This window comes from Megalobrama amblycephala, linkage group LG22, assembly GCF_018812025.1.
Source record: "Megalobrama amblycephala isolate DHTTF-2021 linkage group LG22, ASM1881202v1, whole genome shotgun sequence".
Lineage (NCBI taxonomy): Eukaryota > Metazoa > Chordata > Actinopteri > Cypriniformes > Xenocyprididae > Megalobrama > Megalobrama amblycephala.
Genome location: NC_063065.1, coordinates 28,744,749 through 28,757,500, shown reverse-complemented (window position 1 = coordinate 28,757,500; position 12,752 = coordinate 28,744,749). Strand labels below are relative to the sequence as shown.

The 12,752-nt window shown below is 38.1% G+C and overlaps 1 protein-coding gene across 3 annotated transcripts in view; it reads right to left on the bottom strand.

Annotated features, from left to right (window-relative positions):
* rreb1a (ras responsive element binding protein 1a) overlaps nucleotides 1-12,752 on the bottom strand; it is a 59,507-nt gene that overhangs the window by 25,429 nt on the left and 21,326 nt on the right. The window contains exons 1-2 of one of the 3 annotated variants that reach the window (XM_048175328.1): nucleotides 9,218-9,540; nucleotides 7,402-7,493 (exon numbers count right to left, since the gene is read on the bottom strand). The exons of 1 other annotated variant lie outside the window; for it this stretch is intronic. The gene's annotated coding sequence lies outside the window, so the exon portion shown is untranslated. Of the gene's footprint in view, nucleotides 1-7,401; nucleotides 7,494-9,217; nucleotides 9,541-12,752 lie in introns of those variants that run through there. One more of the 3 variants, XM_048175327.1, reaches the window with a different exon arrangement.

The window sequence follows — 12,752 nt, the reverse complement described above, 5'->3', positions numbered from 1 at the left end:
TGGCCAATCAGCTCAAGCAAAAAGTTGGTTTCAGCCCGACAACTGAAATTCAGTCAACGGCTTGTCCTTCACTCTACTTTACCACGGGATGCACATATGACACTGCCAAACAGTACAAATAGCATCTGACTATTTATTGGAGAAGCATTCCTAATCTAAATTTACCTTAAAAACTTGGGCCTAAAGCCAAGGCATCCACATCTAGCCAAAAACTCAAGTCACCAAGGTGCAATTTAGTCAAAAACCTTGGCATTACAAGAACTTCCTTTTCCTTCCTTTTAAGATGCCTCTAGCCAACATTCAGTAGGAGCTCTTATTAAAGTAATTGGCCTGGCTTCTGGGATGCAAATGACAGAGCTGAGGTGGGTTGGGCATGTCGAGGATGGCTTTCAGACAATAGCTCCAAGCCAAACTGACAAAAGTGACACATGCACTTCAAAAGCAAACAGATAGATATCGCATGGAGCGACCAATCCGTTCACTGTTCAAAGTTACCTGCTGGGAAGAGGTATTGAATGGCTTTTAGAAAGGGAGAGGATGAAGATATGAAGAAAAGTTCTTCCTGAATGAAAGAGTTTGCTCAAAAAAAAAGCACTTTGTGGTTAAACTGAGAAATAGGAGAGAGGTCTGCAATGAGGCGAGAGGGTTGAGACTGCAGTAAATTCAGTGACCATATGTTGGCTGTTTATTACAGCCTCCATTGTCTTCCTTTACATCACACTCCTCAAAAGGAAATGTAGACTCTCTTGTGTGAAATAAGTATTAGCTAACGCAGATAGATGAGGAGGTAGAGGAAGGAAGCTACACTCCTGGAAACTAAACATCCAAAGCTCTTAGTATAAAAGAAGAGTTTCATAGTAGTCATTCTCTTCCACCTCGCATCTATCCTTCTTACCAATCATATGTTTGAGTGACTCAAACGAGGGCCTTTTGAGCCAGAATCCTGCCCTGACTTGCCAGACCGAGCTACACAAATCCTCTCACACAAACTGACTCCCGATGATGACAAAGGCGGCTCATTCGGTCACCAACATTTGGAGCACACCTCTCGTTTCAGTTTATGGAGTCGTGTACAGCCTGCCAGCTTGAACTTTTCATGTTAAGTCTCTCTTACTCTCTAAGGGCAAAGATCAGGGTATCAGTAGAGCACTATGTTTACAGAAGACCAAGAGAAAGGGGGCTGGTTTGGGGCCAAACTAGGATAGAGTGGAAGGAATATTACTAGTACTCCCTCTCTTACTCACGTAAATCACACTCTCTCCTGCTCACTCGAACTTCATTTACCCTAGAGTTGAGTGTTGGAGTATTACACAAGCTCTTTCCGGCCAAGTTCACACAGCAACTGAATTCAGTTGCGAGTCCTATATTTGAGTCCTTAAAGGATTAGTTTGCTTCAAGAATTCAAATATCCTGATAATTTACTCACCCCAATGTCATCCAAGATGTTTCTGTCTTTCTTTCTTCAGTCGAAAAGAAATTAAGGATTTTTGAGGAAAACCGTTTTTGAGAAAAATCCAGGATTTTTCTCCATATAATGGACTTCACCACAGTACAATGGGTTGAAGGTCCTTGTCTTGCACTGCTCTGCTCCACGCATTATGTAATCACGTTGGAAAGGTCACATGTGACGTAGGCGAAAGTACCGATCCAGTGTCTACAAAGCGAACATGCAAAGACTAAGTCAAACGCCCTTTACGAAAAAAAAGGTAAAAAACGATGTCAGGCAATTTTGAAATTGGAGTTTTTCAGCCCTACCGCAGCACTTCCGCCTTCGTCAGTTCGTGACCTTTCCAATGTGATTACGTAATGGCATCACAGAGCAGTGCAAGACGAGCATTTGTGGTTAAAAAGTATATACATTTTTTTTTTTAGAAAATAGCTGATCGTTTCGCTAGACAAGACCACTTATTCCTCGTCTGGGATCGCGTAGAGCTCTTTGAAGCTGCACTGAAACTGACATTTGGAACCTTCAACCCGTTGTACTCCACTGAAGTCCACTATATGGTGAAAAATCCTGGAATGTTTTCCTCAAAAACCTTAATAATTTCTTTTCGACTGAAGAAAGACATAAACATCCCTGGATGACACGGGGGTGAGTAAATTATCAGGAAATATTAATTTCTGAAGTGAACTAATCCTTTAATACAGTTACATTCAAACACAGTTGAGTTATTTATTCTATAAACGAACTCCCACCCGAAAATTCTCAGGACTCACAACCTCACAATACCTGCGTTATGTGAAGGGAACCGGACTGAACAACTGGTTTTCTATCACGTTTTACAGTGTGAAAGAGCCGCTCTTTGAACAAACCCTTGTTTACCATGTGTTTTGGATTTTCATGTCTGGCTTACAGCGATGGAGATATTTGCTGTGTGTCATCTCAGGTTTTAGATCCAGTCACTGTTCTCCACCAGAGCTGCTCCCAATCAGTTTTGTCTTCTATGCACAACTTACAAGCTGCTGTCAGTTAATGAAGATTTGACAAACGAACTCAAGTGCTTTGGACTCTTCTCGTGTCAGAAGTGATAAGACTTATGGACGCCACCATCTTTGATATTACTTTGGTCAATGTCGCTACTGGTTCTCAATATGAGCTTGACTCCCGTTGCACATTCATACAAAGAGTATTCGAGACACCACTGTATGTTGCTATGTGAACGGGACATTTCGAGACTCACACCTGTAAGTAAATGCAGTTGTCAATCCTAAAAACTGACAGTGTGAACGTAGCCTCCCTTTCTTAGATGGCTCAAACAGGAATAAGCCTCTTATCTTAATGTAATGGCCAACTGAACTAGCTTTGTGCTTGAGGCAAAACACAATGGGACTTTGTAAACCCTGTCCAAAGTCAAAAAAAATGTCCAGAAGCAAAAATTTCTCCTTATCAGTCTGTATTGTGTGGCCATCCACTTTGAAAATTAGAGCAATCAGGCAAATCCCGCAAACTGATCCACATGAATGGTGAGTTTCCAAGACAATTAAAAGCTCTAATTAAGCAAATTTTAGATGTGTCCTGCAAAAGTCGGCATGAAATGGAAACTGCAACCGTCTTTTCTTCCCTATTGTGATGTATATCCAAGTGAAGCTATTTGTTGGGGTTGAAATATCAAGATCAACAGTAATGTTTATAATAGATACACTTCTAAGGAAATTCATATCTCTCGATATGTTTTAGTACACACGTTTGTCACCAAGTTTCCAATTCAGATTAATAAGATTAAAATCAGTAAATGACAGAAATTCTACGGTTATTGGTTGTGGTAAGTCTCCATCTTGAAAGTGAGCTGTTTGGAGGACATGTAAGAGAAGGATTCAGACATTCTTCAGACATGTAAGAATGTTACAGCGTGTTACAGAGAATAAACTGAACATGACTAACCAAAGGAGTACCAGACAATAAATTTAAACCATCATGATTCCACAATTAATCACATGTGACCAAAACAGTCTAAATCTAGTAGTGTGAGAAAAACAGACCTCTTATTAAATACTTCCTCTATAAAATCAGTTCAATGCCCCAAGAGCAGAACAGAAACAGATATGCTAAGCAAAAAAATAAAAATGGGTGGCTGAGCACAAACACACTAACATACTATAAAAGACCTACCAACAAACAACAGTATCAGAAGAGTTTATGTTTTTTATTCAATATAAAAAAAAAAAAAAAAAAAATTACTGTCTTTTTTAATACTGAAAATGATTCTCCAACACTGTAAATCTCAGTTGTTTTAATTAAATATACCACAAGCTAAACTGCGACTGTTTATGGTGAGATCTCAGTATCTCCTTCATCTCTAGACCGCCAGCCACTCAAACGGGTTTTTGGTAGATGACTGCCTCACCTAACAAAGACGCCTCAGGCCAAACCACCATGCAACCATGTGTTCACCACCAGCTCAATATCCTACCAAAAACCCAAATGAAACATTGCATTACACTATGAAGGAAAAGTTATTTTTGTCGATCTGAGAGCATTAACTTCTATCTTGGCGACATCTAATGAATTTGGTTATCACTGTTACATGCCCTGTCGTATGTGATAAATAGTTTGGTCCTGTTCTGCGACTTAACAAATGCGCCACAAGTCTGAGCTTGGGGGACTGCAGGCGCTCGAAAGCATGGCTTGAGCAATAGGCCATGACTCATAGGAGCGCTCAGAATCACTGGAGTCAGATGGTTAGTTTGAGCATAACACTTCTTTGGTTTAGTCGTACTAACAGTTAGCAACAATTGTGAGACCAGATGAATGGCAGTCAAAGGCTGCTTGTTATACTTATATATATATATATATATATATATATATATATATAATTCTGTACTTTTGCTGCATTTTGTGCAAAAGAATGTGTCTTTGGGAGCATCATACTTTCACCTAGATAACACAGCTGTTTTACAGAAGAGAATGTTGACCTTTGACCCTGCTACCTGAGAACACTTCAGAACGAGCAGCAAAAATGTAGCTAGCAACTCTCATTTAGACTGAACAATGGACTGAAGCTATTAGGGGTGTAACGATACGCTCAGGTCACGATACGGTACGTATCTCGATACGGAGTTCACGATACGATACGTATCACAATATTTTGAACAAAATGAAACTGAAATTCAAACAAGATTTATTAAAAAAACATGAACAAATTTCAATAATTTTCCTTGTTGTACATACAAGATCACATTTTAAATAAATATAAAATTTTAATAAAAACCTTCTGTATTCAAATTAACAGTTGAATAGGGCTGTCTGTCACTGAAAAAAAATGTTAAATTTAACATGAACTTAGAATTATGAATAGGGGCCGTTCACATATCGCGTCTAAAAATGCGTGGAAGGCGCGGCCGCACCGCTTCTCCTTCTTTACAAAGCGCTTGCGCTCCCGTGGCGTCGGTCGTTGCTATGCAACCATGAACTGAGCTCTCCAAGAGGATCAGGATGTTTCTGCAAAGGATAAATTATTTCTAGCCCTTGCATTAGTTTTACTACGAGATATATTGATGGAGATAAGATATAAAAACCACCATGTACAGCTATGATCAGCTGTTCGGCTGAGCTTTTGATGTTTTGTTATGGAAAGGCCATAGCTGATCGGTTGATTCTTGTCACACGACCTGCGGTGCGCTTGCGGCATTCTGAGAAGTTGAGAATTGCATGCGCGTCGCGACCGCGTTGATCCCATTATGAGCGCGCCTGTCGCGCGGCTACATTTGAAAATAATAACTGACTTGCACGCGGAAAAGACGCAATTTGAACGGCCCCACAGAACTTCTTAAAGCAAAGATCGAAGCGTCTTTTGCTTTCTTGAGCACACTGTTGCTGTGCACTGCGGTGAAAGAAAGCCATGCAAGAGACTGACTGAGAAACGTTTAAACTGCTTGCAAGATTCAATGTGTGCCCGAACACTACTGAACAGAACTGATTGAGACACACCATCTACGATAAATCGTTACACCCCTAATACTTATAGTAATTTAAAAATGTGTAGCATTGGATCTGGCAGAAGGATAACTCTGGGAGTTGGAAGGGGTGTGTCGCATTCTGCCTTCTCACATCGCGATACAGGTTCGTGGACTGCGATCGCGATTTCGGTTTCATATCGCATATCGTTACAGCCCTAGAAGCTATATTTACAACAAAAAAATGAATCAAAACATCTTTTTTCTTTAAGGATCAATTTGTTAACATTAGTTAATGCAATAGTTAACATAAAATAACAACGATCGATGCTATTACAGCATATATTAATCTTGCTTAATGTGACTATTAACTAATAAAATAACTTTTTTTTAAAAATTATAAGTGGTATAAACTAAATGAATTAATATATTATGTACAAACTAAATTACAACAACATTATCAATAACAGTATAAAATTTACAACAGTATACAATAAATAAAAGGGTTAGTTCACACAAAAATGAAATTTCTGTCATTAATTACTCACCCTCGTGTCGTTCCACATCCATAAGACGTTAGTTCATCTACAGAACACAAATGAAATCTGAGTGGTTTTTTTTTATCCCCCATAGAAAGCAACGTAATTACCACATTTAAGGTCCAGAAAAGTAGTAAAGACATTGTTACAATAGTGAACGTGACTAGTGTTTCAACCTTAATGTTACGAAGTGACGAGAATACTTTTTGTGCGCAAAAACAAAACAAAATTCTTCAATTATTCAACTATTTTGACTCTCCCCTGTCAGTCTCCTACGTCGTTTTCGTTGTATAGACATGTTGACTATTTTAACAATGTCTTTACTACTTTTCAGGACCTTGAATGTGTTCATTTCGTTGCTTTCTATGGGGGATAAAAAAAAAAAACCCTCTCGGATTTCATCAAAAATATCTTAATTTGTGTTCCGAAGATGAACGAAGGTCTTAAGGGTGTGGAACGACATGAGTAATTCATGAAAAATGTCATTTTTGGGTGAACTAACCATTTAGCATTAGTGTACATTTAGATACTTAACTTTAGATTAATATTAAGCAAGATTAATAAATGCTGTACAATTGTTAGTTCATGTTGTTGAAAAAAATGAGACCTTATTGTAAAGTAAAGTGTTAAGACAATGGCAGTTTCTATCTTTATCTTTGACGTTGCACAGCTTTATCAATGTCTGAACTGAAGACAATTGTAGTCAACTTTAGTTATTTTGAAGTTTGGCCTTTGTCTGGTATTTTGTCTTTACATCTTTTCAAATTCTTTTTCCTTCACTGCAACTTACACAAATACATATTTCAGATTCCTTCCTGCATCTTGATGCAAAGTCATGTCTGTAACCAGCCTACCTGAACCAAAAAGCCTACCATCTCATGTTTTCAGCCCGAGTTTTCAAACAAGACAACGCAGCACTGATAGATCCCAGCTTCATGCAGAGGACGTTAGCGTGTATATGAAGTGCATGTGATGTCTCATGAGCTGAAAGCAGATTACAAAGTTCAAGCTTAAGGGTTTCTATGCTTTTATGAAGCAAAATAACAAACTGTAACTTGACAAATGGGAGATTCGCACATCTTTTTTGTTTACCTAACTCAATTTTAAAAAGATCCAAAGCCCATTACGTTGCATACATGGCTAGCTTCACTGTTTTTGCAGTAATGGACCGCATGCACACTGCAAAAGAGCGGAACAGTTGAATTTGATGAATGATAGAGCAAAGGTATGCGAGCCAAAGATGTAAAAACGCGTGGCAAACTATACAGTAAGAGTATAGCTATGACTGTAAAACAGCAAAGATGAATAGACATGGATGAAAGGATGAAATAAAAGGAGAAGAGATAAGGGGAAACTTATGGGCAGGGCTTGATAAGCAGGCCAGTCGTCCATGCTGCATGTGCAAACAGTGAGGATGCTCACGCGGACAGGCAGCCTCGGCTCGGACCGGACGGTGAGGTATATTTACCCGTCCTCAGACGAGGTTGTATTACTCTGCTGCCGTTCGGGGGTTGAAGAGGGACTGCAGTGCACCTCGCGTGTCAGCAACCACTGCTCACACTGCAGGGAGACCACAAAGAGGGAGTTTAATATGCATGCCTATGAACACACAACAAACACACACTTTCTTTCGGGATGAGGCACAGACTTTTGACCTTGAAATCTGTTATAAAGTAATAAAATCATTGCAAAACTTGCTGTGTTGAATCATAGCGCTATGAAACACCCCGTTCATACAGACAATCTCGATCTCAGTGGCTGGAGTTTGACCTGCAGTCATGGTACAATTTAACTCAATCTCTCCCCAAAGGCCGCTTTGAATCGAGAAAGTGCCGTTCCCTTGAATGTTTGTTCATAAAATATTGTGGCCTAGGGGACACCAGTTAAAACAATACACAGCAGAAATTTGTCAATCGCTATAAATGTTTGAGTATCATTTCTATTTCACTTCAATAACAACAGACTCTTATGAAGGGATTCTTTTAATGATTCATTCAAAAGACTCACAAACTCTGAAACTACCAGTTTGAATCATTCTGTTAAAATCCTCACTGAATCATTCAGAGCAGTTATTGTATCAACATCTGACTCACTTATTGACTGCACTTATTACTGTACTTATTATTACTTGCAGTGATTTTGAAGTTAAAGGATTAGTTCAATTCAGAATTCAAATTTCCTGATAATTTACTCACCCCCATGTCATCCAAGATGTTTATGTATTTCTGTCTTAAATCGAAAAGAAATTATGGAGGAAAACATTCCAGGATTTTTCTCCATATAGTGGACTTCACTGAGGTTCAACAGGTTGAAGGTCCAAATTACAGTTTGAGTGCAGCTTCAAAGAGCTCTACACGATCCCAGTCGAGGAACATGGGTCTTTTCTAGCGAAGCGTAAAATTTATACACTTTAACCACAAATGCTTATCTTGCACTGCTCTTCGATGCGCCACGCATTACGTAATCACGTAAAAAAAAAAAAAAAAAGACCCTCGTGATGTAGGCAAAAACTCCATTTTCTCCTCCAACTTCAAAATCGTCCAACATTTTACCTTTTATTAAAGGCCGTTTGACTTAGTCTTTGCACATTCGCTTTGTGGACACTGGATCGGTCCTTTCGCCTACTTCATGTGTGGCGCATCACAGAGCAATGCAAGACGAGCATTTGTGGTTAAAATTTTTTTTTCTAATTTTAGAAAATGACCTATCTTTTCGCTAGATAAGACCCTTATTCCTCAGCTGTAGAGCCCTTTGAAGCTGTGTTGAAACTGCAATTTGGACCTTTAACCCATTAAACCCCAGTGAAGTCCACTATATGGAGAAAAATCCAGGAATGTTTTCCTCAAAAACCTTCATTTCTTTTCAACTGAAGAAAGACAAACATCTTGGATGACACGGGGGTTAGTAAATTATCAGGAAATTTTAATCCTTTAACTTGCAGCTGTTAAAATATAAAAAGAAAAAATAAATCTAGAAAAAAGTATCCCAACCGGCTAAATTACTTATTTGTTGGAACTAATATTTTCTAAAATCACATTATTATTATTACTATTATTTTTTAATGATTTTGAAATTCCTATTGTTATAAATTTTAGGTGAAAATCAGCAGAAAAAAAAATTTGCAAATTCAGTCTGGGTCTGCTACTAATAAACGCAGTAAGGAGTTGTTCAGCATCATTTGTTGCATCACTAATCAGCGATTGGCCCGTTTAACGTCTGTTAGCTGTCCGCAGACAGGATGGAGGGATACGGAGATGCACAGATGAAGAGGAGGAGAGACTTACGTAGCTTTATCCTCTTTGTGCAGGAGCTTTTCAAAAGAGAGGAGACGTGCAGAAGGGGTGATGGAGCGTGTGTCTTTAAATTAGAGAGAGACTTCACAGACTGAAGACAGATGACCATAAAAAGTTCACAGGAAACTTCGCCGTTGGTGGTGGGGGATGGAGAGAAGATGGAGAGACAAGCGAAGGAGTCGTCAGAGGAGAGATGTGAGAGAGATGGAGGATGGGATGAGAGAGACAGGACAGAGATTATCAGATTAGTGGCTGGTAAGACTGCCTAATTGAGAGGCAAAGAGGCAGGTATAATGGCCTGGGTGGAGGAGACATTTTAGGTTGCTATGGTCTTTAGCCACACCAGTGTGTGTGTGTGTGTGTGTGTGTGTGTGTGTGTGTGTGTGTGTGTGTGTGTGTGTGTGTGTGTGTGTGTGTGTGAAGATGGATTTTTTTGCTCTGTCCCTGTGAAACACACCTAGCCTCTGTGTCTTCTCCCATATTACATTGCTCTGATGATGATGATGACAGGATACTGACTGTATTCATCAACTGTTATTGTGTGAATCACACAATAGTCAAAGAAAAGGAGAAAACAAAAGGAGAGGAAATAAGCAGGCCAGATCAGTTTTACACAGCCAGCATCCCATGATGCATTACCAGTGTAATGTTTAAAATATAAACAACATTAATAAGGAATAAAAAAAAAAAATAAAAAAAGAAGCATTGTAGTAAGTCCCTCCATATTGTGGTTTATAAGACAATCTTATAATAAATGATAAATAAAATAACAGAACTTTGTGCATAAACTTACACTTTAACCAAATACATTACAGTTGGGGGCTGTAAGATTAAAAAAAAAAAGCCATTGCATTTATCAAAAGGGGCAATAAAAGACATTTATAAAAAAAAAGATTTACTATTTCAAATGAATGCCTTGAACTTTCTATTCATCAAAAAAACCCAAAAAAAACATTAAACTTTTCAAAATTGATAATAATCAGAAATGTTTCTTGAGCAGCAAATCATCATATTAGAATGATTTCTGAAGGATCATGTGACACTGAAGACTGGAGTAATGATGCTGAAAATTTAGCTTTGATCACAGAAATAAATTACATCTTATATATTGTATATTGCAATAGAAAACAATTATTTTAAATTGTAAAACTGTACATTATTACTGTATTTTTTTGATCAAATAAAAGCAGTCTTGTGATTTTTTTTTTTTTTTTTAAAGTCATAAAAAAAATTAAAAAAAAAAAAAATCCTACCAACCCCATACTTCTGAATGGTAGTGTAAATTCCTAGATATGCATCAAAACAATAATGTGACTTAGCCTTAAAGGGATAGTTCACCCAGTTACCCTCAAGCCATCCTAGGTGTATATGACTTTCTTCTTTCAGAAGAACACAATCGGAGTTACATTATAAATATCCCAGCTCTTCTAAGCTTTATAATGTAGTGAATTGCACCTGATTTTGAAGTCCAAAAATATTTATAAAAGATAACCACACGACTCCATGGGGTTAATAAAGGACTTCTGAAGTGAAACAAAGGGTTTTTGTAAGAAAAATATCCATATTCAATATCATTATCCATATTCCGTCTGCCGGAAGCTAGTTATTTTAGTTAACGTTTTAAATATGGATATTTTTCTTACAAAAACCTATCGCTTCGCTTCAGAAGGCCTTTATTACTCCCTGTGGATATCTTTTATGATGGATAGATGAACTTTTCTGGATTTCAAAATCCTGATCCCCATTCACTACTATTATAAAGCTTGGAAGAGTAAGGATTTTTTTTTTTTATTTTTAATTTTTTTTTAACTCTGATTATGTTCGTCTGAAAGTAGATAATCATACACATCTAGGATGACTTGTAGGTGAGTAAATCATGGGAAAATTCTTCATTTTTGGGTGAACTATCCCTTTAAGTAATGTGACTTAAATCGCTGTCACTCCCATTCATTACTGTAGCACAAACAGTGCAGAAGTTATGCCACTAAGTTTAACGCTATGGTTATGGGTTTGTTCAAATCTCTAACCTTAAGTATGAGCACCAGTAATAGTGAGGTTTTCTTTGCACACACAACTAATTAGATAAGTCAATAGATTCAAACTTAGACTGTTGAGAAAATTTTAAACTTTAAACAGTTTAAAAAATAATCTAAAAGAGGTGCCCTGTGATGAACTACAATTAACTGCTATAGGTCACATGCATTTTCTGCGTGCCAGGAAATGGTTTAATTTAGGCTGAATATATGTTTAATGAGCACAGGTATAGGCTACATCCATTTTTGGGTTAAACCTGTTTGTGTATGCACTCTATGTGATTACCTCCGCCTCCATGTGTGAGCATGAGCACTTCAGAGTGTGTGTGTGTGTGTGTGTGTGTGTGTGAGAGAGAGAGAGAGAAAGAATGCTACTGCTCTGTTTCAGGGCTGGATGACAGGCACGGACAAGTGCAGGAACCGACGTGTTTGAGAGCAGTTGGCGCGCTGAGATAGTGCTGCTTTCTGCCTAGCACATCACCCCTCAATATCAGTTTCAATAGCGAGAGGCGAAGATAAAAAACAGTGAAAGAAAAAAAGGAGATGGGGCTTGTGCAAAAACAGGAAGGTGTAGAGTTTAAAAGAAATGTTTGAAAGAAGGGGGCAAAAAACTGATGAATGAGAGGAGAAGGCAATGTGGTGCAGAGAAAGAGAGAGGTGAGAATCTGGACAAACGGGATGGGCCAGTTTGCTCGTTTGCTGCTTGAAAGACAGCGCTAAGTTAACTGCTCACTCCCCGGCTTGTTTGCTTTGTTTCTATTAAACACCAGAGACATTGACGGGGAGAGGGGGGTGGAGGACGAATGGAGGGAGGGAACTACCAGAACCTGCACCACCCTGAGGTCTCATATCCTTATCAATGCAAACCGTACACCCTACAAGACATAAACACACAGCCTACAGAAGGGCTGATACTAATTACTTCAGTTAGACTATGCCACAAAAGACAATTGTCCACTTTCCTACTTTAACTGTTAACTGTCCTATTTGAAGAATGTTTTTAAGTTTTTTGTGGTGTAAATTCCAAGCAATCCCATCAGAAGTGGGCCTAAAGCAAGAAACGCAGTCACACTGAGATGTGAAGTTATAGCCAACACAATGCATTAAAGCAGTCCCTTGATACATACTTAACATGCATTCTTACTCTACTATGACATAATTAACCCCCAGTACTCAAGGAGGCGGTCTGTGCCATTAAACTGACTGCTTAATTATTTAGGAAGCTAGCTATAAATGTCGACAGTTTAACCATCTTCAAATAATTGCTAAGCCATAACTCGAAAACTAAAATTACTATAGAAGAAAACATGTATTTGCTTCAAAGAATTCCACTGTAAACCCTAATGCTCAAAATAATTGGTTTGAGTAGAACAAACTTAAATTAAACAAATCAGTTCAGTCAAATTAACTTTTATGAGTATTTAGCACTTTTATTTTTACTTTCAAGTTCACAGAACTGATATATTTTAAGTAAACTGAACTGTTTCATTATT